The sequence below is a fragment of the Manis javanica genome, chromosome 14, assembly GCF_040802235.1.
Source record: "Manis javanica isolate MJ-LG chromosome 14, MJ_LKY, whole genome shotgun sequence".
Lineage (NCBI taxonomy): Eukaryota > Metazoa > Chordata > Mammalia > Pholidota > Manidae > Manis > Manis javanica.
The window spans coordinates 66,369,332-66,392,569 of record NC_133169.1 but is presented as its reverse complement, the minus strand read 5'-3'; the positions used below and the strand labels follow the sequence as shown (position 1 = coordinate 66,392,569).

The 23,238-nt window shown below is 37.9% G+C and overlaps 1 pseudogene; it reads left to right on the top strand.

Annotated features, from left to right (window-relative positions):
• LOC118969331 (olfactory receptor 2T8-like) overlaps positions 1–22,778 on the top strand; it is a 50,729-nt pseudogene extending 27,951 nt beyond the window's left edge.
• Positions 22,779–23,238: the final 460 nt, after the last annotated feature.

Sequence of the window (23,238 nt, the reverse complement as noted above, 5' to 3'; positions counted from 1 at the left end):
TTAAAAAGTTTTGATTATTTATAATTTAATTTCAAATATCAGGGTATTGAAATATAAAACACAGTTATTTATACACCAACATTTATATTATTTTACATATAGTATAGAAATAATACATTTCCCTGTCTCATATTTTGTATTTATATGTAAGACTTACACAATTATGTTTGTAAAGTGCACCATTGTTAGACTCGTGATCAGTTTAATGAAGATATTGAATCATTCCTACAATGCATGGACTTCCTTTTGCACAGAGTCACTGTACTTCCACTATTTTGATATTGAAACAATGTAGTGTTCTAGAATGAAATTCATTTAAGTGACTCATTCTATATTTGTAGTTTTGTTTATGACAACAATTCTTAATCATTTAATCATTTACCCCTATGGAATGACTTTATCCCCCATAGAATATTAGGCAATGTGTTTTGAATTTATTATTATTATTATTTTGTATTTTGCAAAATTTTGGAATAGACAGTAAAATAACTTTTTCATTCATTTGAATTTAAATATGGTTGATACACAATATTATTTGGTTTAGATAAACAACTTAGTGATTCAACAATTATATAAATAAATGTTCTACATAAAAGTATAGATACCATTGGTCACCCTACTAACATATTACAATATTCTGAGCTTTATACATATGATATACCTCCATCCCTGTAACTAAATTATTTTATAATTTAAACTTTGTACCCACATATCCCCTTCATCTATTTCTTTTCATCCTGGTGGAGGAACTGGTAACATCCCCCAAAGAAGCTGTTCTGATGCCTGCCAGAGTGTGGGTGCTGAGCCCCAAAGCCATAGCCCACACTCACGGGCATAAGTGGGAAATAATCTTTGTTGCACTGGTCACCAGAATGTCAACTAAATTGGTACCAACACATCACCTAAACTTCATTGGCTGACAGGATGTCCCACTGTTTCCCAAAGCAGGTACAGCAACTCACGCACTCACCAGCACTGCATAAGCATTAACTTTGCTCTGTATGCTTGTGAAGAGTTGGTGCTTTCAGACTTTATATTTTATGTGAGATTTACTTTTAATTTTCCTTCAATACAAATAGTGCACAACACACTCCCATGTGTTAATGACGTGTTTGTGCTTCCTCTTCTCTGGAATTCCGTTTTGGGCTTTGTGAGTGGCACTTACTTGCTTTGATTTCTAATGTGCATTTTGGGACTCACCTGGTGGTTCTTGAGAAAAAAATCTTAATTGGAATGAAGTTATATTCAGGGGTATGGTTTCCACTGTGTGAATTTGGTGGGTTTTTCCGAGCTCTTCTCCCTTCTCCTCCTGCACCTTCTCTGAGCCCTTCTCTTAATCCTTTTCTTCCTTTTAAAATGATATCCTACTTTGAGGGTCTGAAGACAAATTCCAAAATATTGTAATATTGGTTTTCATATTTCATTATTTAATTAACTTAGAATTGATGAGAGTATATCAGGAAAAAGGAATTCAATTCACTTGGTCCAGTATTTGTTACTCAGTTTTCCTGGAACAAACTATTGAGGTACACATATTGTTCACAGAACCATAGTGTTCCTGCCATTTGTTGAGTTTCCTTTTATGCAAAACTCTGTAACTGTGCTCTGCCCTGTTGCATTATTTGCCTATTATGCTCCCAAATCACACTACTTGATTACTATTGTTTTATTTCAAGACCTGATAATCCAGTTCTTGTAACCTTTTATTCCTTAGAATTATTTAGACTATTTGACTGTAACTGTTTAGGTTATTTTAGAGTACATGACATTTTCTACAGAAAAAAACATATTACCAAGATTTAAAAATTAGGTTTCATGGCATAAATAAGTATAATTGACATCTTTTTAATACTGAGTGTTATAATCCATGAGTATACTCTATTTCTCCATTTAGTATTTAAATATCTTCCAATAAATTTAAAAATGTCTCCAGAGTTGTCATTATATATTTGTGATATGTGTGCTGCATATTTTCATGTTATTTTCAATTGTGTTCTTTAAAATCCATATTATTTGGGGCTCTTACCTTTTGTACAAATACTTGGTAATTTTCCTACCATTATTCACTTCAGCGTACTCTGTTTCCACGAAAATAAAAATACTATAACTTATTAGTTGCCATGACATCCTATAGCTTAAAAGTTGCCAATTTCCTCTTATATCAGACTGCCAATCCTACCCAGTTACGTAACTAGCCTGATACAGTCATTGAATTAGAGAGAGAATTCGCAAACTTTATCAGTCTGAGTTATCTTTCAGAAAGTGGCTTTCTGTCCAAATGCACACATGGATTGTGTGAGAACAAGGAATAATGATAAGACTTGTAATACTGTGAAACTCTGAGTGAGGGATCCAGTCCCCTTTCTGTTGAAGTAGAAAATGTCGTGTATGTAGTCGAGGGCAATTCCTGCTTCTAGAGACTTCTCAACACACTTTGCAGGATTTCCTCTGGATTTTTCTGACTGTAGTGACATTGTGTACTGGATGAGTAGAAACTTCAATATTTTAAATTGAGTATAGCAGATATATAATATTATATTGGCTTCAGGTATGCAATGTAGTTATTTTGCAATTATTCTCTGCCCAGTAAGTGTAGTTGCCATCTGTCAGCAGGCAAAGATATTAAAATATTACCGACAATATTCCATACACTGTACTTCTATCACCATGACTAATTTATCTTATCATTGGAATTTTGTACTTCTTTATCCCCCTGAGCTATTTCATCTGTCTCCCCACCACTCCTTTCTATGGCGTACGGCAGTCTGTTCTCTGTATTTATGAGTCTATTTCTGAAACTTTGAATTTTGAGTGCTCATGTCCTACAATTTCAGTGTAGCTTGTTAACCGCCCCTTCATTTTTCTTCTTTCCAAATTGGTGGTTCTTATGAACATTTATAATGTTGGCAAAAGGCTTTTTTTTTCTAATAACTGCTTTTAATATGTAATACTTAACATCTGAATGATAATCACATTATTGTCTATGTCTCCTGTGCAAAGGTGTATTTCAGTCAGTTTGGGTGAGTAGGAATGCCACTCTATGCCATAATTACTTTTTCTTTTACTTGCTTTTCTTTAATAATTCATTTGAAAATATCCATTTTTCTTTAATTTAATATCTGCTTGTGTATTTGTCTTGTAAACGATTTTAAAAATTAATTTCATGTTGTATTTGATTTATTTCATGCCATATAGGAGTCCAGACCTTAAGAAAATATAATTGTATAGGACTTGCACATATTTATAAAGTTACTATAATAGTAATTAAATTGCCTTTGTAATCAGACATGAACTTGAAATTTAACTGACTCTGCAGTAGACCAGAAACTTTTTTGAAAACTTCTCATTTGTTAAGAATCACAAAAAATGTTGTCATTTTATTGCTAAGAAATAATCTTACAAATTTAATTATTCTCAATGGCATGGCCAGATAATCATCACCAGACCAGAGTTAGAGGAAAGCTGGACTCTCTGGAGGTAGAACTCACCCGGTTCTCCAGGGCTCATTGAGGTATGATCTGTACAAGCCCTTTACTAAAGAGTCATGCTTATAAATAACCCAGAAGCAGAATTGTTCATACGGTGTATAATAAGTATGAATATCATGGGAAATAACGCCATGAATTCTATTCAATGAATAAGTAGGGTCTAAGATTATGTTGTTTCTTTAAATTGTGTTAAAATAAATATTCATGATAGGGAAGATAAACTTATGAATTCACTTCTCAGGTATTTTGTATGTCTTAATTTATGTATTTATTTAAAATTACTAATGAATAATTCCCTGACATAGGCAAGATATATTTGAGTATCTTATGCATATTTAATTGTTCATGCTTTATATGATATGTATGGTAATAGAATAGACTAAGTGGTTTTGATTCTAGTGTTTATTTTAAATGATTAATTTAAAATAGTCTGAATATCTGTGCTTGATATGATCAAAGTATTGAAATACAGGTTACAGTAAAAGTCCCTGTGCATTGAAATGCAGGCCCCATGAGTTAAATATCACTTGAGCTGAATTTAAAATAACTAAAAATTCAACCAGCCAAAAAGAGTTGCAATGATGTTTCATAGAAATTGAACCACATAAGCAAAATATTGCAGTATAAAATATAAAATGTGGGCAGAGCCAACATGGCGGAGTGAGTAGGACAGTGGGGATCTCCTCCCAAAAAGATATATATATTTGAAAATACAACAAATACAACTAATGCTAAAAGAGAGACCAGAAGACACAGGACAACAGCCAGACTACATCCACATGTGCGAGAGCCCAGCACCTGGTGAAAGGGGTAAGATAAAAACCCTGGCCCAACAGGACACGAGCGTGCCTCCCATCAGCTCCCGGCAGGAGAAGAGGTATCAGAGTGCAGGTAGGGAGAGGGATCCCAGGACTGCTAAACATCCAGCCCCAACCAGAGCACAGACACAGTGCATGCATAGAGGGCTGGAATCTAGGGAAACAGGGCAGCAAGACCTCTGAGCGAGTTCCGAAGCTGATGCCCCTGTGACAAAGAAAACCGAGTGCGTTTTGAAAGTCTTAAAGGGACAGGGTCATGACAGCTGGATGGAAACAACACAGGTCACAGCACAGAGGTTGGAAATTACAGGTAAAACCGGGCACACTAACCCTCTGAGCAACAGCTTTGAGACCCCTCATGGAGGTAAAAAGTCAAACAGCCCCCCCCCGGCCATTACCCCTTCAGGTGCAGCAAAAGCAGAGAGGCAGCCTAAGGCACACCACGCCCTCAGAAAGGGAGATTCCACCACACCTGCCAGGCAAGACACAAAGACCCAGTCTACATGCAATTACGGAACACAAACCACTAGGGGTCGCAGTGGTCCCAGTAAAGAAAGGCCAGGAGCAAGTGAAAAGTTTGGCCCTCTCAGCTGACAGTCAATAGCACTTGTCAACATGAAAAGGCCAAAAAATATGACCCAGACAAGACTAACCCAAACAGGTGCGGAATCTACTACATCTTCCCCTGAGAAGGAACCTGGGGAGATAGATTTAACCAGCCTTCCTGAAAAAGAATTCAAAACAAAAGTCATAAGCATGCTGATGGACTTTCAGAGAAATATGGAAGAACTAAGGAAGGAGAATACAGAAATAAAACAAGCTCTGAAAGGACTTCAAAACAGAATGGATGAGATGCAAGAGACCATTAAAGGACTAGAAAACAGAGAACAGGAATGCAGAGAAGCTGATGCAGAGAGAGATAAAAGGATCTCCAGGAATGAAAGAATTCTAAGAGAGCTGAGTGACCAATCGAAACAGAACAATATCCACATTATAGGGGTACCAGAAAAAGAAGAGAGAGAAAAAGGGATAGAAAATGTCTTTGAAAAAATAATTGCCAAAAACTTCCCCAAACGAGGGGAAGAAATGGCCTCTCAGACCACAGAGGTACACAAAACTCCTATGACAAGGGATCCAAGGAGGGCAACACCAAGACACATAATAATTAAAATGGCAAAGATCAAAGACAAGGACAAAGTATTAAAGGAAGCCGGAGAGAAAATAAAAGGTCAGCTGCAAGGGAAAACCCATCAGGCTATCATCAGACTTCTCAACAGAAACCCTATAGGTCAGAAGAGAATGGCATGATATACTCAATGCAATGAAACAGAAGGGGTTTGAACCAAGACTACTGTATCCAGCACGAATATAATTTAAATATGAAGGAGGGATTAAACAATTCCCAGACAAGCAAAAGTTGAGGGAATTTACCTCCACACAAACCACCTCTACAGGGCATCCTACAGGGACTGCTCTAGATGGCACTCCTAAAAAGAGCACAGAACAAAACAGCCAACATATGAAGAATGGAGAAGGAGGAATAAGAAGGAAGAGAAATAAAGACTGTTAAGACTGGTTTCGCTGCATCACATAGAAGTTGGGGCTTTGTGTTATTGTTTTCATTTATTTCCATATATTCCTTGATTTCTATTTTAATTTGTTCATTTATCCATTGATTATTTAGGAGCATATTGTTAAGCCTCCATGTGTTTGTGAGCCTTTTTTATTTCTTTGTACAATTTATTTCTAGTTTTATACCTATGTGGTCTGAAAAGTTGGTTGGTAGAATTTCAATCTTTTGGAATTTACTGAGGCTCTTTTTTTGGCCTAGTATGTGTTCTATTCTGGAGAATGTTCCATGTGCACTTGAGAAGAATGTGTATCCTGTTGCTTTTGGATGTAGAGTTCTATAGATGTCTATTAGGTCCATCTGTTGTAGTGTGTTGTTCAGTGCCTCTGTGTCCTTACTTATTTTCTATCTGGTGGATCTGTCCTTTGGAGTGAGTGGTGTGTTGAAGTCTCCCAAAATGAATGCATTGCATTCTATTTCCTCCTTAATTCTATTAGTATTTATTTCACATATGTTGGTGTTCCTGTATTGTGTGCATATATATTTATAATGGTTATATCCTCTTCTTGGACTGACCCCTTTAACATTAAGTATGTCCTTCTATATCTCTTATTACTTTCTTTTTTTTTTGAAGTTTATTTTGTCTGATACTAGTATTGCAACATCTCCTTTTTTCTCCCTGTTGTTTGCATGAAGTATCTTTTTCCATTCCTTGACTTTTATTCTGTGCATGTCTTTGGTTTGAGGTGAGTCTCTTGTAAGCAGCATATAGTTGGGTCTTGCTTTTCTATCCATTCTATTACTCTGTGTCTTTTAATTCGTGCATTCAGTCTATTTACAATTAGGGTGATTATTGAAAGATATGTACTTATTGCCATTGCAGGGTTTAAGTTTGTGATTCCCAAAGGTTCAAAGTTGGCTTCTTTACTTCCTTACTGTCTAACTTAACTCGCTTATTGAGCTATTATAAACACAGTCTTGTGATTCTTTATTTCTCTGCCTTCTTATTCCTCCTCCTCCATTCTTCATATGTTGCATGTTTTGTTCTGTGCTCTTTTTAGGAGTGCTCCCATCTAGAGAAGTTCCTCTAAAATAGCCTGCAGAGGTGTTTTGTGGGAGACAAATTCCCTCACCTTTTGCTTGTCTGGGAATTGTTTAATCCCTCCTTCATATTTAAATGGCAATCGAGCTGGATACAGTATCCTTGGTTCATGGTCCTTCTGTTTCATTGCATTAAACATATCATGCCATTCTCTTCTGGCCTGTAAGGTTTCTGTTGAGAAGTCTGATGATAGCCTGATGGGTTTTTCATTGTAGGTGACCTTTTTTCTCTCTGACTGCCTTTAATTCTCTCTCCTTGTCCTTGATCTTTGCCATTTTAATTATTATGTGTCTTGGTGTTGTCCTCTTTGGGTCTCTTCTGTTGGGAGTTCTGTGTGCTTCTGTTGTCTGAGCAACTATTTCCTCCCCCAGTTTGGGGAAGCTCTCAGTAATTATTTCTTCAAGTACACTTTCTATCCCTTTTTCTCTCTCTTCTTATGGTACCCCTCTAATGCAGATATTGTTCCTTTTGGATTGGTCACACAGTTCTCTTAATGTTGTTTCATTTCGGGAGATCCTTTGATCTCTCTCTGCATCAGCTTCTATGCCTTCCTGTTCTCTAGTTTCTAATCCATTAATGGCCTCTTGCATCCTGTCCATTCTGCTTTTAAGTCCTTCCAATTGTTTTATTTCTTTAGTCTCCCTCTGTACTTGCTACTTCAGCTCTTGCATATTTATCTTCAGATCCATCAGCATGTTTATGATTTTTATTTTGAATTCTTATTCAGGGAGACTGGTTAGGTCTGTCTCTGCAGATCCTCTTCAGGGGTTGTCTAGACTATTTTGGACTGGACTAAATTTTCTGCCTTTTCATGGTGATAACAGTGGCTGTAGGCAGGTTGTGGGTGTGCCAGCTGGGAGAAGAAAGTCCTTTCCTGCTTGCTGGATGCCTTGCCCTTCCTTGCCACCTGTGTCAGTTACCCGCAATCCTGGAGCAGCCATTGGGTTCATCCCTTAAGCTGCTGTGGGCGGGGTCTCCATCAGAGCAGCACAGTGCTCTGCAGGGGTGGCAGGCACCCCAGGTGCACTCCTCAGCGATGGCGGTGACCCTGCCAGGCAGCTGAGTACCAGTAGCAGCCTTTGGGTCTGACACAGGCCATTGTGTGTTGGGCTGTGGTTCCAGTCAGCTGCTGGGAGTGTGGCTGCTCCTGGGCTGCTGCTCCACCACTGATTCCAATGGGCTGCTCCCAGGCCACTTGCTCACCCCTGCTTCAGGCTCAGGCTGCTCCCAGTCACCTTTGGTGCCACCAGCATGCATGAGCCAGTCCTGTTTCCCTCTGGTGCTGCCACCCCCGGGGTGTACTGTCACTCTCCCACTTCTGGGCAGGTGTGTCAGGGTCTGTGCCAGTTGAGGGAGCTACTGGCTGCCTGCTTAGTGCTGTGACTGGCTTCAGAGCCATGCTGCAGTCCAGGGAATTAGGATTCCTTAAGTTCCCCAGGATTCCCTGGCTGCTGGCTAAGTGTGCCAGGACAATTTCATCCAACCGTAGGGTCCCTGTCTCTTTAAGACCTACAAAAAGCACTTGCTTTTCTTTTTTCTCAGGGGCACTGGTTACGGGGACCTGCCTGCAGATTTTGCTTTTCCGTTTCTCTAATTAGCAGCACCCCGTGCACCTTGTGTTTGTGCTCTGGGTGCGGATATCTAGAGCTGGTTGTTTAGCAGTCCTGAACTTTCAGTCCCTCCCCATTCTGACTCCTTTCTTCCTGCTGGGTTCTGAGGTGGGGGAGCGTTTGGGTAACTTACCCCGTTCGTGTGATGTTGAATTTTCGCATATGTAGACGTATCCTGTCTGTTGTACTGTATCCACTGGTGTCTCTTTTAGGAATAGTTGTATCTATTGTATTTTCATAAATATATATGTATTTGGGAGGAGATTTCCACTGAATTACTCATGCTGCCATCTTGGCTCAGCCACCGATTTATAGGACTTTGATGTTCCTTTTCACAAACTTAAAATTTTAACTTTCAACACAATATGTGAAGAATTATAAATTACAAATTGCAAAGAGACATTAGATAACTTGGAGAGGATGAATGGATTTAAAAATAAAGGCCCAACTACATGTTCCCTACAAGAGAGTCACTGAAGCCCAAAGACACACATCACATTAAAGTGAGGAGATGGAAAACTATATTTCATACAAATGGAAACCACAAAAGAATAGGGGGTGGGTTGTACAGCTATCAAAGGATATAAGCTTTGTCAAAAACTGTCACAGAAACTAAGAATGTCACTATATGATAAATAGTCAATAAAGGGGGAAAATAAAATAATCATAAATTATAGACATTCCAGTATATCCACTGTGTGGGCCACCAAAGCCATTCGTCTGTGATGCACACTTAAAAGTAGTTTCCATGCCTTGGAGGGGGTAAATAACACTGAAGTGACATGCAGGTAGCTCTAACTTTCATGAGAGCTACTTAATATCCACCATGTACATGTCCGGAAGAGGGATTGCTGGATCATATGGTAGTCCCAGTTTTTATTTTGGAGGGGTTACCATGTTGTTTTGACTTGAGTCTGTGCCAATTTACCTTCCCACCAAGAGTGTACTAAGTGTACTTTTTATCCACACCCACAGCAACCCTTACAATCTTCTGAATTTTGGTAATAGCCCATATAATATTTGTGAGGTAATATTGTAGTTATGATTTGCATGTTCATAATGTAAGTGCTACTAAGCACCTCCTCATAAAACTGTTGGCCCCTTGTATGCCTTCTGTAGAAAAATGTCAACTCAGATATATGCTCATTTTAAACAGTCTGTTTGATTTGATGTTGGGTCTTAAATGTTCTATACACATATTTGGATGAAGTTTCCATTGGAGGGTATGCATTTCTTCTGCTCTAATGACTTTTTGGGTATGCAGTAGTCTTTACCTTGATGTCACTTCAAATCTTTTCTACATGGACTCTTCATTGCTTTGTCCCCCTTCCAGCTCACACAAGAGTAAGGCACCCTGTCTGGTCTCATGGGCTTAATCAACATGCTGAAGTCCCTTCATTTCTAAGCCACCTCACCACTGGATTATCTCCAATCCTGTCCCTCCTGGCAGTTCCAGGTCTTGAAAAGAAGTGAAATGTTAGGATACTGCTTGGACTCAGAGTCCACAGTGTGCCAGGTGGTGACGCACTGCTCAGATCTGCCACTGCTTCCCATGCTCTCTGTGACAGAAAGTTGTGTCTCCATTCTGAAGTTGGTATCCAAATGTAACTGTATGTTTTAATCTTTTCAGAATTGTTGGAGCTATGTAGAACAATGCTTTCATACCCAAATATAAAAGTGACTTGTACGTAATAAAGAAAAGAGCAACCATATCAATTTTTATTCAGTGCATTGTAGTCTGACACATAATCCCCATGAAAGTATAAAACTCCCTAAGCTGATGTGGAGGAAACTGGCCATTGGTATAGAATGGAGGAATGTATATAAGAAAATTATGGGCTCAGATTCACTTTCCAAGAGAGTTTCTTGATACCTGTTTACTCCTCTTCTGCAGATGAAGATCTGTAAGGTGGGAAGATCCACATGAGGTTTCATTTCTTTGGCAGGTGACTGGCAGAATCAGTGTCCACAATGCCAGGAACTCTGTCTCCACCAAAGATTAAAATCAGTGTGGGGCATAGTAAATCACACACCCACTAGGTGGGATAAGCCAGTCCTTATGCCAGCATTTTCATGGCATGAAATATGATTGATTTCTTACTAAGTGCACATAATTTCAATACATTGTATCTCTCAAGAAATATTTGTAGCTTATCATATTACATTCTCAGTGTCACAGAGACATACCATGGAGCCTGAGCCTGTGAAGGAATATGTGTAGTTTAATCATTACCTCTAGTGGCATGTGGGTTGTGGCCACCTTCAATGATGCCATCCTCATTTTGGCAGCCCTCTATGGAAAATCCTAATATATCCCTTATTTCATTATTGGATATCTTAATATTTGAAATACTAATTATCGATATTTCAACCTTTTGTTAATACAGGAATGTATTTGGGGAACATAAGCAGCCCTGGAAAAGCATCAAGGAACCTGATGACAAGTATTGAGGTTCACATTTTTAAATATCTATATATTAAGATGAATCTCAGAAAAAATAATAACATTAGGTTAAAATAGCAAGACACTGAAGATAATGTATATCATATGATAGCATTGATCAGGAGCCCACGATAATAGAAAATGAAGCATATGCTTCCATATGAATTTTAGGATAAGTTATTAAGGTTCTCTAAAATGCCTCTTGGGCTTTGGATTAAACTGAATTTACAAATGTAATTTTCTAATTGGCTTTGTTGGTATACAAGAATACCACTGATTTTTTTAAATGTCGATCTTGGACCCAACAACGTTGTTGGATTCTCATATTCATTCTAATGTAATATTTATCATTTATCATGGATTTCATATGTTGCCATCATCATCTACCCAAAAAAGGGAGATGATATTGTCTTTTCCCAATTATGACTTCTTTTCTTCATGTCATACTAAAATGTTAAGTAACTGATTGCCTAGTAAATGATGATAATGGGTATCCTATACTCACACTGTTAAATGTATTGGAAAAATATCAGAAAACACCCTAGATGCCTGCCAACAGGAAAATCTTTGCCAAAAATGGTGCATTGTTATAATGTCAAGTTCCCATTGAAAAAGTGCCTTAAAGACATTTAATTAATTTTTAGCACAATAAAATGCAACACAAAATAAAATATTATACAGTTAGATAAAATAATAGAGAGGATGTTTCCTGGCTCAGATTACAGAAGATTCATACTGATTCACTATTTATATTTCATTAACTTTGTAAGTGACACTTTCTCCTACATAAAAATTTATTATTTGCTCTCATTGTAAAAACAGCAATACTACATTCCACAAAATGGTTAAAATGCATTTTAGGATTCATTAGCCTTCTACACATCTAATTTCACTTCCAAAGCTGTTTTTTTCTGTGTAGTTGGGACATGGAGGCACCTTCGCCCAGTGTCTCGTGTGCGCTCGATTTACAGCACTGACACTTGGGAACATACAGTGGATGTGATGGTCAACTACACAGGAGTCACTGAGTTTCTCCTTCTGGGATTCTCTGAGCACTCGAGGATACAAAACCTTATTGGATTCCTGTTCCTTGTGGATTACCTAGCAGCCCTGATAGGTAATGGACTCATAATCATAGTCATTACTTCATACCCTCAACTTCACACACCCATGTACTTTTTCCTGAAGAACCTGTCCCTCATAGACCTCTGCTACATTTCTGTCACTGTTCCTAAAATTGCTCTCAACTCCCTGATGAACAAGAACACAATATCTTTCCTCAGGTGTGTTTTCCAGCTGCTGTTTTTTTCAGGTTTTGGTGCTGCTGAATTTGCCATCCTCACAGTGATGTCCTATGACCGCTATGTGGCCATCTGCCGCCCGCAGCATTATGAGACCATCATGAACAAGGGGGCCTGTGGGCGGATGGTGGTGGCTTCATATGTCAGTGCATTGGTTTATGGAGCCATGCACACTTCAGCGACGTTTTTGACAAATTTCAGTTCCAATAAAATCCATCATTTCATCTGTTATATCTCTCAGATTATTTTGATCTCAAATTCCAAAATGAAGCATCAGTGACATTAATAGCTGCAATTATGACAATAATGTGTTTCACCTCCATATCATATTCCTATGTCAGCATCTTCTCTGCTGTCCTGAAGATCTCCTCCGAGGAGGGAAGGTTCAAAACCCTGTCCACCTGCATCCCTCATCTGGTGGTTGTGTCATTGTTCACTTTCACAGCTGCCTTGGCCTACTTGAAGCCACCCTCCCCCTCTCAGACCATCCTGGACCTCCTTTTGTCTGTTTCTTATACTATATTGTCTCCAGTCATGAACCCCATCACATACAGCCTGAGAAATAAGGATATGAAGGCAGCTCTGGAAAGAGTTCTGATTAAAGAAGTACAGAAAATATTTTAACTATATTTGACAGTGCTGGGGAAATAATACATTTCTTAAATTCTAACAGAGGTGCACGCTTCATATTGGACATCAGTGAGGCAGAAAAGTGTTTTACAGTTTATGTGGTTGCAAAATCATCACTGGATGATGATTCACAGTTGAGCCTTGATTCATGTACCTTGATTGAAACTTGCACTATTTAAGTCATTAGAACAATGTTTATGGAATAATATTCGAGACATTGGTGGAGCCCATTTATAGGTTACTCCCAACTTAGTGGGATTAGAAGGATGAGGTCGAGTTGTTTGGTTTTGCTCTTCAGAACCACGAGTCTAAAAACGTTAGGGTCCTCTTAGTATTGTGAACTCCTCAGCAAAGAGCACCTATTTCAGTTCTGAATTGTTCCAGAAATCTCCATCATCACTCTCTTTAGTGGAGCAGAGAGATTCATTGCAAAACCACAAGTGTCCACAGAAAGTGCCATAGAATCAGACTGCAATGGAGCCAAGTTGAGGAGTGACTTAACCAATGCATCTGCCCATTGTTTTGTTTTGTAGTCGATGAACCATCTCTGTCTGCAGAAAATAAAAATTGTTAAGAACAGGATGTATTCTCTTACATGTGCATTTCACACATTTCCCTGTTCCTTGTAGTACCTACAACAACATAGAAACTCTCACATCTAGTTTCAGTGATAAAAGCCACATTTTCAACAATCTATGTTTTGTATGGCTATGCAGTGAGGCCATGTCTGTAGCATCCTACAAAAATTCCCTAACTCGTCTATTCTGTAATTGTTGATAGAGTTCAGGTGGCTGCACAAACCACAAGGGTGAGCCCCTGGTTGAGTCTGAGAGATGGAGATGCTCAGATGGCTCCGCTGCCTGGGCCAGGCCATTTCAGCTCTCCAGCCCATCTCTTCTAGTTACTAAGTGAATAAAGCTACTGTTACATTGAGAATAACACCTGCCTCTCATTATTACTAATCGCTACATTTATTCCTGATTATACAAAGTAGCACATGAAAATACTTAAACATTCTATGTGCATATTGTTTCATGTAAAATGATTAATTTATCTTTCTTTAAGTTGACGTTAGCTCTGAATAAAATGGGCATTCTCGGGACAGAATACTTATTTATTGACTTGTTTTTACTTTTTGTGAAGTGCATAAAATAAAATGCACAAATTCTAGAGTTGAGTTAAATGAATTCAGTCATGCAGATATACACTCAGGTTATCACCCCCCAGGTCAAGATGTGAAGTGATAGCAGAATCTTTTTGCCTTCCCTTAGCTCATCAGTCCCTCACCACCCTCACCTGTGGCAACCACCAGTGTCTTCACTGTCCAAGTGATGGATTGAAATTCATAATCAAGATGATACTGCAGACCTCTCTGGTTGCCTTTGAGAAATGCATTGGTGAGTCTCCTTCAGAATCCCACAGTGAGCATCTCTGCACTGACCTGTTTGACAATGGAGGTGGGTACATATCTGAAGGAAAGGAAGTCACTGTGTCAAAGAGCTATCTGCCCTCTATGCTCATTGCAGCACTTTTTATAACAGCGACATGTTAACAACAGAAGTTTCCATCAACATATTTATGTCCTAAGAAATTGTGATATATCGCACACACAGTGGAATATGATACAGCGGTAAAGAAGGAAATATTGTCATTTGTGACATCATGGGTAAACATGGAGGATATTCTGCTTTGTGAAATAAGTCACACAGAAAAAAATAGTATGTTTGTTCACTTGCATGTGGAACATAAATAAAAATCAAATGATACATTGTATATTCTAGAGCTGGAAATGGGAGTGTGAGGCTAGATGAAGGGGCTCAAAGCATCGAATTCCAGGTATAAGTTCACTAAATCCTGGAGATCTAATATACAGCACATGACTACAGTTAATACTTATGCATTGTATTCTTGCAAATTGCTAAAAGAGTAGATTTCAAACCTTCTCATTACAGTAAAAATGCAGTTATGATGTGCAGTGCTGTATGTTGTACCTCACGTTGTAATCATTTTGTAATGTACACTCATCAAATCATCCCATTTAACACCTTAATATATATGTGTCCATTATATTTGAGTATGGCTGGATAATAATGATCACACAATATGTTCCTGAATCAATGCGAGTGAATTCAGTAGAGCCTGAGTTTGATTTGGCTCCAAAGTGAACTTGTGCAAATGGGCAATTTTCTTAACTTGTACCTTTACCTTTCTTTTGAAAACATATTCTACCTGTATGAGGTACTGTGATTCCACAGTAAGGTGGCATGTGTCACATTCCTGGAATCAAATAAGCAAACATAATCTTCCACTATTTATATGATGAATTAAAATGTCTGTCATAATAAAAATTATATGAAAATTATGAGTTCTTTATACCAATGTGGTTAACAAATCAGAAGTTGTATATTAAAAGATCAGTGGTACAACTTATGAAAACCATCCTAGATATCTAATTGCACTACCTCAAGTTTACTAAAAATTGAAATTTCCTTTCAGAAAATAAATTCAAGTTCAACTATATGTAATTTCCAAGGTATATAATTTTTATTAAAATATTACCCAACACACATTGAAATTGGAAAAGGATATTAGATATAAAACTTCATTTAATCACTCAAGGAAGGCATAAGTTGTGCCCCTAAAAATAATAATAACTCTACTGTAGCAGACGTAGATACAGCTGTTAGCTTGTGTTGTATAAAATGCCTTATCAGAAGCCAAGTGTTCAGTGAAGTTTCCATGGGGCAGTTCTGCGTTGATCTATGCTCTAAGGATGGATTGTATCTCTGTGAGTCTTTGCCTTGACGTCACTTAAAATGAGTTTTCATTACTTTCTCCCCTTTCTGAGTCACCCTCTGCCACTAGTACCACTTCAATTATTGCACAAAATTTAACATTATACTGTCTGTTTCCCATGGGCTTAATTAACCTGATGAACTTGTTTAGTTTCCAGGTCTCTCCTGGACTCTGGTCTCTAATCACATCCCTCCTGGCTGGTTCTGGTCTTGAAAAGATGTGACGTGTTAGGCAACTCAGTTCATATCTTGTTGCAGGAGGCCAATCACTGCTCAGATCTGCTGAGAGTCTCCATCCTCTTGTGATTGATAGTTGTCCTTTCTGTTTCAAGGTTGGTACCAAATATGTTTTTTTCTATTATTTTCTCAGAATGTGAAGCCAGTATAAAGAACAACAGCTTCAAATCCACACATGAATGTGACAAAGCTGTGGAAAAATAGAGGAACCTTCTATAAAAAAATCATCACATCACAGACTGACACATAACTATCATGTAAGAAAACTCCCCATAGTTGGATGTGCCATTGTCTGTTGAAGTGGAAAAATATTTCTCTCATTTTATACAGTTCTGGTCACTTCCAAGTGCTCTTCGTCATCATAGAGTATCAATTAGAATTTTGTACATTTGAAGGTTCCAATTTATTTCAACATAGTATTAAAACCCAGATAATGAAAAGTTAATAGTGAACTATAAATAAAATCCATTCAAAAGCAAGTAAATTATGTTATGTGATATGAAATTATGCAGTAATTTGATACATTTTGCATAAATTATGATAAGAAATATCATCTATGATGACACATCTACTTAAAGGTATAAAACCAGAAAGCAAGCTTAGAGCTAAATTTTGATAAAAAAGAAATTCAAACCATATGATTTCTAGAAAATAAAAATAGCTCTGTTGATGTATTTATATCTATTCATTCATGTGTTATAATTCCACAAATATCTATGACCCAGCTATTTTTTGGCTGGTTCTGTCTGGTTTTAGAAAATACAACAATGAATAAATATTTTGTTATACTCGTGGTCATAGAAAATAAATAAAACATTTAGTATATTAAAAGTGGATGAACAGAAAATACAGTGCAGTGTGTTGGGGAAAGTACCTTTAGGGAAACATTTCTATTATAAATGTCCTCCCTTCACTCCCAGGGTCAGCGGCATTATTCACGACAGGCAGGATACTGACACACCTAAACGTCCTTTCATGACGAAAGGTTAAAAAAGATGTGTTACATACATACAATGAAAAAATCATCATTGAAAAACAACAAAATCTTCAGTTTTATTTTGATAAACAGGACAACCACAGTGTACCAATTCATCAATATTTTAAACAAACATGTATGTGTATATGTACACCAACAAGGGAAATGGCAGTAAAGTATGTGGTTTACCTTTTGCCACCACCAAATTGCACAGTACCCATACCTATTACCTTAACATGTAATATGTGCTGGAAGTACTTTAAAAGGTTACATATTTTTTGTCCATGTCATTCTACATATTCCAGCGCCAGCACAGAGTTTGTCCAGGAGTTGGGCAAATCCGAGTCCTGCTATTGTTTAATTACATGGAGCCATTGCATTTGTGTTCTCCTAGAATAAAATCCTTGATACACCGTAAGGAATAAATGAAATAATCCAGTCTCCTTATGTTTGATCTGACTTAATGCTCCAAATCTCCCTATGAGGACCTGCCTCTATTTACTCCTTTTTTTTTTTGGCAGAAGAGGATCCTTAAGGTGGAGAAGTGTGTGCAAGGTTCTATTACTTTGGCAGGTGACTGGCAGAGGCAATATCCACAATGCCAGGACTTCTGTGTGACTTAAAACCACTGTGGACACATTAGATCACAAACCCACTATGTGGGATAACCCTGTCCATAAGCCAGCATTTTCATTGTAGGAAAGTGTAACAAAAACTTGCACTATGTTATTGACTTCTTACTATGTGCATATAATATCTGTACATTTTATCTTTCAACAAATGTTTATCACATTATGTTCTCTATATTATAGTGATATAACATGGAGCTACAGACCTATGAAAGAATACATGTAGTTTATTCTTCACCTCCAGTTGGGGGTATATATTTTTGTCTCATTTACCATTACAGTACAAAACTGAGTAGCCCTCTATAAAAAATCCTAATATATGCAGTTTCGCTTATGAGTATAATAATATTTGAAACAGTAACTATGGACACTTCAACCTTCTATTAATATATGAACATATTCAGAGAACACGGATGGTTCTGGCAAAGCAGCAAGGAACATAAAGCAAGTTTTGAGTTTACAGCTTTAAAAAGAAACACTACAGGGCAATGTAATGGAGAGGCGATCCCTGATTACAGCAGATTCTCAGTGATTCACGTTTTATATTGCAATAGTTTTGCAAGACACCCATTTCCTTCATAAGAACATGCAATTTGCTGTCATTTTAAAAACAGCTAAGTTGCACTGCACAAAAATGTTAATATACATTTTAGGAAGAATTAGCCTTTGCTACCTGTTATTTATTCCAAAGGCGGTTTTATACGTTTTTGTTTGTTGTTTTTTTGTGTGCAGTTGGGACATGGAGGCACCTTCACCTGGTGGCTTATGTGTGCTTCATTTACATCAGTGACACTTGGGACCACACCATGGATGTGATGGTCAACTACACAGGAGTCACTGAGTTTCTTCTGGGATTGTCTGAAGACCCGAGGATGCAAACCCTACAGGGCATCCTGTTCCTCATGGTCTACCTGGCAGCTCTGTTAGGAAATGGACTCATCATCATGCTTATTAATTGGGATCCTCTGCTTCACACACCCATGTATTTCTTCCTGAAGAACCTGTCCCTCATAGATCTCTGCTACATCTCTGTCACTGTTCCTAAATTTTCTCTCAACTCCCTGATGAACAGGAGCACAATATCCTTCCTTGGGTGTGTTTTCCAGGTGCTGTTCTTTGCAGGTTTTGGTGCTGCTGAATTTGCCATCCTCACAGTGATGTCCTATGACCGCTATGTGGCTGTCTGCCGCCCACTGCATTATGAGACCATCATGAACAAGGGGGCCTGTGGGCGGATGGTGGTGGCTTCATATGTCAGTGCATTGGTTTATGGAGCCATGCACGCTTCAGCGACATTTTCAACAAATTTCAGTTCCAATAAAATCCATCATTTCTTCTGTGATATCCCTCAGATTATGGTGATCTCAGACCCCAGAATGAACATAGATGAAGCTTCAGTGTCATTAATAGCTGTAATTATAATAATAATGTGTTTCACCTACATTTCATATTCCTATGTTAACATCTTCTCTGCTGTCCTGAAGATCTCCTCCAAGGAGGGAAGGTCCAAAACCCTGTCCACATGCATCCCTCATCTGGTGGTTGTGGCGCTGTTCACTTTCACAGCTGCCTTGGCCTACTTGAAGCCACCCTCCCCCTCTCAGACCATCCTGGACCTCCTTTTGTCTGTTTCTTATACTATATTGTCTCCAGTCATGAACCCCATCATATACAGCCTGAGAAATAAGGATATGAAGGCAGCTCTGGAAAGAGTTCTGATTAAAGACGTACAGAAAATATTTTAACTATATCTGAGAGTGTTGGGGAAATAATACATTTCTTAAACTCTAACAGAGGTGCATGCTTCATATTGGACATCAGTGAGGCAGAGAAGTGTTTTACAATTTATGTTGTTGCAAGATCATCACAGGACGATGATTCATAGTTGATACTTGATTGATGAACTTTGATTGAAACTTGCAGTGTGAAAAATTTGGAATAATGTTTCTGGAACAATATTCTAGGGACTTTGGTGTATCTTATTTTCAAGTTAGTCCCAATGTAGTCGGACAAAGAGGAGGGTGAGTTACTTGGCTTTAGCTTTTAAGAAGCAAGAGTCTAAAGAAATTAGGGTCCTCTAACTATGCATGGACTCTTGAGCAAAAGGCATCTAGTTCAGTTCTGAACTGTTCAAGGAAGGCTTCATCATCACATTCATTAGGCAGCAGAAGGATTCATTGGAAAACAATAAGTGTCCACAGAAAGTGCCACAGAAACAGATGGCAATTGAGGAAAGTTTAGGAGTGACTTTACCAATGCACCTGCCTATTATTTTGTTTTGTAGTTGATAATCCATCTTTGTCCACTTGAAATCATGTAAAATAAATGCTGTTAAGAACAGGGTACATTCTCTGATGTGTATTTCACACATTTTTCCCATTCCTAGTAGTACCTACAACAACATAGATACTCTCAGAACTAGCCTCAGTAATTAAAGCCACATTTTTAGCAATCTATGTTTTGTACGACTTTGCAGTGAGGCCATGTCTGCTGCATCCTACAGGAATTCCCTAACTCGTCTATTATGTAGTTGTTGATAGAGATCAGGTGGCTGCACAAACCACAAGGGTGAACCCTGGATGAGCCTGAGAGCTGGAGATGCTCAGATGGCCCCACTGCCTTGGGCCAGGCCGTGTGTCATGGTTCAACTCCTCCAGCCTTTTACACCACTTACTAAATGAATGAAGCTACCATTATGTGGAGAATAGCACCTGCCTCTAACTTTTACTAAATCACTACATTTATTCCTGGTTATACAAAGCAGGATGTGAAAATACTAACATTCTAAATGCACATTGTTTTATGTAAAATGATTAATTTATCTTCCTTTAAGTTGAAGTTAGCTCTGATCAACTTCTCTGGACAGACATTTATTTATTTGTTTATTTTTCTTTTTTGTGTGTGGTGCAGTACATACAATAAAATGCAAATTCCTGGGTCGATTTAAAGGAATTTTGACATGTATATATATATATATACACACATATATGCAGTTATGTCACCATCAGCCAGATCAGGATGTCAAACAATCTCACTACTTTCTTCCTTCCAGTAGTTCAGCAATCCCTTAACCACCCTCCCGTGTGGTAATGACCAGTGTCTTTTCGATGCACACGATAGACAAATATTTATAACCAAAATTATAATACAGAACTCTCTGTTTGACATTGACAAGCATATTGGTGACCTTTCTTCAAAAGTCTGCTAGGAACAACTGAACACTGACCTATTTGACAGGTTAAGTGGGTAGGTAACTGAAGGAAATGGAATCACTTTGTCAAAGAGGTATCTGCCCTCTGTGCTCATTGCAGCACTATTTATAACAGCCAGACATGCAAACAACAAAAGTGTCCATCAAGATGTGAGTAGACTAATAAGTTGTCATGTATATATATGTGTGTGTGTGTGTGTGTGTTATATACATATATATATATATGTGTGTGTGTGTGTGTGTGTGTGTGTTTTATATACATATATATGTACACATATGCACACAGGGGTGGTAGTATAGCATGGAGAATATTGTCAATGATTCTGCAACATATTTATAAGTTGATAGGTAATAACTCCAGTCATGGGGTGAGGATATAATTATATGTGGAACTGTGTGTATATTTGAAACCAATACAAGATTGTATGTCAACAATAATTCAATTAAAAAGTAAAAAGGAAAGAATATATATAGCCAAAAAAATCTTGTCATTTGTGACATGTATAAATAATTTTGTGAAATGAATCACACAGATAAAAAATAATATATTAGCTCACTTATCTGTGGAATATAAATAAAAAGCAAATGATTTATAGAAACTGGAAGTACATTCTTATTTCCCAGTGCTGGAAATAGGGGTGGAAGGTAAGTGAAATTGGTCAAAGGTACCATTTTATAGCTATAAGATGACTAAATCCTGGAGAGCTAATATATAGCATGTAAATACAGTTAATAATTAGGCATTGTATGCTTGAAACTTGCTTAAAGAGCAGATCTTAAATCTTCTCATTGCAATAAAAATGTGGTTGTTATGTGAAGTGGTGGATGTGGCAATCATTTTGTAACATGTACATACATCAAATCATCACATTTTATACCTTAAATGTTCATGTGTCAATTATATTTGAACAAAGCTGGATAAAAATGATCACAAAGTATGCTACTGAAATAAAGAAAGTGAATCCAGGAATGTGCTGGCCTGGGTTTGATTTGTCTCGACAGCAAACTAGTGCAATTTGAAAATTTTCTTAATATGCACCTTAAACCTCTGGTCAAAACAGATTCTACTTCCATGAGTTACTGTGATTCCACAGTAAGGTGGTATGTGTCACATTCCCAGAATAAAAGAAGCAAACATAATTTTTCAGTATTTGTTTGGTAAATTAAAAAGTCTATCATAATAAAAATTATGTGAACATCATGAGGTGTTGATTCCAACATGGTTAACTAACAGGAAACTGTATCTAATAGGATCAACAGGAAAACATATGATAACCATGCTTGATTTCTAAATGCTTTACATCTCCTTTAACATATTAAAAGTGGAAATTTCCTTAAGGAAAATATACTCAAGCCCAAATATACTGCAAGGTATATTATTTTTATTAAACCATTATGTGAGACACACTGTAATCAGAAATGGTTATTACACATGAATCTTCAATTAACAAAACAAAGCAAGTACAAATCTGTCCTATCAAATGCAAGTATCCCCACAGTAGTAGAGGTAGATTTAGTCATTAGCTTTTCCTGCATAGAAATGATTTTTAAATGACATGTTTTATGTGAAGTTGTTATCAGTGAAGATGCTGCTTTCCCAGGATTGTGTCTTGGAGGCTATGAAGAATGAAGTCAGCAGACAAGAGTATGAGCAACCAGCAAAATTTTAATCAAAAGTGAAAAGGGAAGTGTAAAACTCCCACTGCCCAGGAGGGCTCCAAGAAGGGATGCCATTAGAGCTGCATTGTCTGGGGTTTATCAGCACAGAAACCATGCAAGTGACTGGGAGTTATTGCTGGAACCTGTTGCTATGGCAAGTTGGTATGAAACGGAAGAGAAAAACACATTTTTTCTTTGGCTGATTTTCCCAGATTTCCAGTGAGGCTTCTTGTTTACTGTGAAGCCCTGACCATGACATTACCTTACCAGGGCCTTGAGCTTTATATGCCTGAGTTCCACCTTCCTTAACCTCACCTCAGAAGAGGTAACCCTCACTGTCACTAGGGAGAAGGGCAAAGACCACTTGGGATGCTTCCGGTGCTTCCTATGGACAATGGGCAACTCCTGGGGAACAGGAGTCTGGGTTCTGTCTCTGAGTGGCCTATCTAGTGAACCCTGGTAAATGTGGGATGACTGTCATGGGGGGTTCCATTTGCATCACCATCTGGATCTTGATGGACTCTAAATAAGAGGTGACAGATTTAATTAGAAGACTAAGTAGACATGGTCCAAATATGAGAGCAAATGATATCACTCCAGGAAGGGGAATGAAGGCTGCCAACCAGGGCCACACCCTCCCATTATGTATTTGACAAACTGGCCCAGCCAGGAGTCCTGCATTTCCCTTTCTGTGAGCTCATTAAAGAGATGGATGTGCTGCTTGATCCTCTCTAAATTCTCTTCCACTAGTCCTTAGGTGATAACATAA